We start from the raw sequence: 4,813 nt of genomic DNA on the forward strand, positions 1-4,813 counted from the left end.
TATGGTCTCTACTCCAGTCACATTACCTTCCCTATCCCACTCTGCACCTATGGCCTCATGAGGAGTTCCTTATGATCAGTTGACTGAGGAAGAGAAAACTCATGCCTGGTTTACAGATGGTTCTGCACGATATGCAGACACCACTCGAAAGTGGACAGCAGTGACACTACAGCCCCTTTCTGGGACTTCCTTAAAGAACAATGGTGAAGGGAAATCCTCCCAATGGGCAGAACTTCAGGCCATGCATATGGCTGTTCACTTTGCATGGAACAAGAAATGGCCAGATGTGCGATTATATACAGATTCCTGGGCTGTGGCTAACAGCTTAGCTGAATGGTCTGGGACTTGGAAGGAGCATGATTGGAAGATTGGTGATAAGGATGTATGGGGAAGAGGCATGTGGATAGATCTCTCTGAATGGGCCAAAGAATTAAAGGTATTTGTTTCTCATGTGAATGCCCACCAAAAAGTGACCTTGGCAGAAGAGGACTTTAACAATCAGGCACATAGAATGACACATTCAGTGGAAACCAGCCATCCTTTTTCCCCAACTACTCCTATCATTGCTCAATGGGCTCATGAACAAAGGGGTCATGGTGGCAGGGATGGAGGTTATGCATGGGCTCAGCAACATGGACTCCCATTTACCAAGGCTGATTTGGCTACCACCACTGCTGAGTGCCCAATCTGCCAGCAGCAGAGACCAACATTGAGTCTGTGATATGGAACCATTCCTCGGGGTGATCAGCCAGCAACCTGGTGGCAGGTTTATTACATAGAACCACTCCATCATGGAAAGGAGAGCGTTTTGTTCTTACTGGGATAGATACTTATTCTAGATATGGATTTGTCTTCCCTGCACACAATGCTTCTTCTAAAACTATCATCCATGGACTTACATAATGCCTTATCCACCATCATGTTATCCCACACAGCATTGCTTTGGATCAAGGGACTCATTTCACAGCACATGAAGTGCAGCAATGGACTTATGCTCATGGAATTCACTGGTGTTACAATGCTCCCCATCATCCTGAAGCAGCTGGCTTGATAGAATGATGGAATGACATCTTAAAAACCCAAATACTGCACCAGCTAGGTGACAATACCCTGAAGGGTTGGGGCAATGTTCTCCAAGGGGCTGTATATGCTCTGAATCAGTGTCTAATATATGCTTCTGTTTCTCCAATACCCAGGATTCATGGGTCCAGGAACCAAGGGTTGGAAACAGGAGTTGTACCACTCACTATTACCCCTAGTGACCCACTCAAAAAATTTTTGCTTCCTGTCCCTGCCACCCTATGCTCTGTGGGTCTGGAGATCTTAGTGGAGACACAATACTGATTGCATTGAATGGGAAGTTAAGAATGGCACCCAGCCATTTTGGCTTCCTCATGCCTCTGGATCAACAGACAAAGAAGGACATTACTGTACTATCTGGTGTGATAAATCCTGATTACCAAAGGGAGATTGGATTGGCTTTACAAAATGGAGGTAAACAAGAATATGTCTGGAATACAGGAGATTCTTTAGGATGTCTTTTAGTACTACCATGCCCTGTGATTAAAGTCAATGGAAAATTACAGCAACCAAAATCTGATATGACTGCTAATGGCCCAGACCCTTCAGGAATGGTTTTGGTCACCCTACCAAACAAAGAACCATGACCAGCTGAGGTGTTTGCTGAGAGCAAGGGAAATACAGAATGGGTGGTGGAAGAAGGTAGTTCTGAATATCAGCTACGACCACGTGACCAGCTGCAGAAACGAGGACTGTGATTGTTATATTTCTTCATTGTATATTGCATCAAATATTTTTGTTTCCTTCTGTTATGAACTGTGAAATGTAAATAAGGTTAACACATTTTGGTTGTATGTGTATTAACGTATCATGTTAGGCACACATATGACTCTATAATTGTCCTCATTTACAGATTATATATTAGGTGTGTACAATTGCCAACCTGAGAAGAGGTGGACTGTGATAGTTGGAGCAGTGTGTCAACTTTGCTGGACCCCAGTTATGTGCGGTTGTTCCCATGATGGGATCTGATGACAGTGTTCTGAGTGGCCAATCTGTTCAGGGGGAGTTTCCCTAGCGGTGTGGCCTGCTTCCAGGATGTCCAGGGACATCCTGGGAAGGGAGACATTCTTTTGTGGATTGGGATTCTGGCGTGCTACCTAAAACTGTCCATGAGTGAGCACTCCACTGTTCGGCCTGGAGATCTTGGATTTGTCATTCGTTGGAGTCAACAGCTGGTGTACTGTCTGCCAGCCTTGAGCTTCTCAGTCTCCTGCCGGGAAAAGCCTCCAGCTTGACATTTGTTCCAGGGACTTTGGACTTGCCGGCTTCTATACATTTGTGAGCCATTTTCCTAAGATAAATTTCTCTCTCTCTTTGTATATATATAAGCTTTGCTGGTTTTTGTTTCTCTAGAGAACCCAGTCTAACACAGATGTATATGGTAAACACAGAGCAACCAATAAAAAATAAGTCTCAATATACTAAAAATGTTATTAAATAAATTATAATGCTACTATGGCCCTCAGTTACCCTAGGGGTGTGGAAATGAACTCACAACTGTGGCTTAACTCTCAGTCAAACAATAGACAGGCCTACAAGCTGAACATTTACACCAGGAAGATGTAGTGCTTAGAATAATCTACCATAAGATGTCAGAAGGACAGAGTTTGCACAGGGAGAAAGCTAGGAAGGCAGGGACACATAGTCAAGAAGAATACAGGGAAAAGATAACCACAAGGAGGAAGTGAGAGGAGAGCTGTTACACTGAGGGGGATGTAAGCAGTGTCACAAAACAAAATCTGTATGTGCTGTTGAATGTAAAATGAATCTGCTTTGTAAAATTTCACCCAAATCACAATAAAACTTTTTGAAAAATGCTATGTTAGAAAATATTCAAATATTCATTTAATGCAAATAAAAGTTTAAAGGAAGAATAGAACAAACAGATGTAAATACAACTGTAACAATAATAAATTTCAAAGTAAATCCATTAAAAAATCTAATTAAAAGGTAGAGATGGTCAGACTGTCTAAAACAAGATCCAACTATTTGCTGTCCATAGGAGACACACATTAAATTCAAAGATACAAATGGATTGAAAATAAAAATGATTTTTTAAAATAAAGTTTGTCATCCAAAAGAAACTACAGGAAAGCTGGAGTAGCTATACTAATATGAAATAAAATAGGTCATAAAACAATAAAAAATGTTACTGGAGGTAAAGATAGATTATTTATAATGATAAAAATTCAATCCATTAGAAATGTAAAACAATTATAAACATATATACACCTAAAACAGAGCACTAACATACATGAAATAAATAATGACAGATATAAAGGGAGAAACAGACATCTCAACATTAATAGTTATAGACATCAATACCCTACTTTCAATAATGGATAGAATAACTATAGAAGATCACCAAGGAAAGAGAAGACTAAAAACTATAAATAAACTAGATCTAACACATATATTTAAAACCCACTACCCAATAATACAGGAGCTCTGGTAGCATAGTACCTAAGGCACTTGACTGCTAACCAGAAGGCTGGTGGTTCAAACCCACCAGGCAATCCTCGGAAGGAAGATTGGGCAATCTACTTCTGTAGTGATACCACCTCGGAAACCCAAGGAGGGGTCGCTATGAGTCGGGTCCAACTCGACGGCACTCAACAACAACAACCCAATAATAACAGAATATATATTCTTTTCATGTACTCAAAGGATATCCTCCAGGATAGAATGGATTCTAGTCCATTAAAAACCTAAATAAATTTAAAAGATAGAAATAATATGAGGTATATTTTCCAGCAACAATGGAATAAAATTAGAAATCAATAGCTGGAAAAAAGCTGGCAGTTAAAACACACTGCAATAACCAATAGGTGAAAGGAAAAATCAAAAAGAATGAAATCAGAAAATATTTGAGATAAAATGAAAACAAATGAACAATGTACAAAACTTATGGGATTCAGGGAGTCCTGCAGACTTGAGACCTGGAGTAACTAGGAGATGATGAATAATAGCTCTTTAAGCCTGTAATAAAAAATGGCTTCCAATAAAACTACATTAAAAAAAATGGGACAGAAACAGAATGGAAAGGGTAAAAAAATCAAAGAGGCAAAACCTGAAGAATTTGTGGTAGAAAAAGTGTTGGGCCTATATGCAGTGAATGGGAAGATGGAGTATTTCCTGAAGCAGAAGGGATTTACATATGCTGATAGTACTTGGGAAGCTGAAGAAAATCTACATTGTCCAGGATTAATTGAAGTATTTCTTAATTCTCAAAATGTTAGTAAAGGGAAAGATGGCACAAAAATAGAATCTTTATCTCACATTGAATCTGATAACAACAAATCAAAGAAGAAAAGAGATGCTGCTGACAAATCAGGAGGCTCTGCCAGATGTCTTTATTCTGAATGAATAATTGGTGCTGCAGTCAGCAGTAGATAATTAATATTTCTTGTGAAATGGAAAAATTCAGATGAAACAGACTTGGCACTGGTAAAAGAGGCAACATGAAATGCTCTTAAATTGTAATTGTATATATGTTTTTAATTTTTATTTTGATTTGGGTGGAAGTTTACAGAGCAAATTAATTTTTCATACAGCAGTTTACACATACTTTGTCTCATGACACTGACTGCAGTTTCCCATAGTGCAACAGCTCTCTTCCCACTTCCTCCTCATAGTCACCTCTTCCCTGTGTCCTTCCCTCCCATGCACTTCTTCCCCCCTGAGCTTTCTCCCTGTGCATACAAAGCCCTTCTATTCTATTCTCCCACGA

General features: G+C 39.6%; 1 pseudogene; it reads left to right on the forward strand.

Annotated features, from left to right (window-relative positions):
- The first annotated feature begins 4,074 nt into the window (after positions 1–4,074).
- LOC103201314 lies at positions 4,075–4,548 on the forward strand (annotated as a pseudogene).
- Positions 4,549–4,813: the final 265 nt, after the last annotated feature.

Source organism: Orycteropus afer, unplaced genomic scaffold (assembly GCF_000298275.1).
Source record: "Orycteropus afer afer isolate SDZICR_OR568_19922 unplaced genomic scaffold, OryAfe1.0 scaffold00146, whole genome shotgun sequence".
NCBI classification, from domain to species: Eukaryota; Metazoa; Chordata; class Mammalia; order Tubulidentata; family Orycteropodidae; genus Orycteropus; species Orycteropus afer.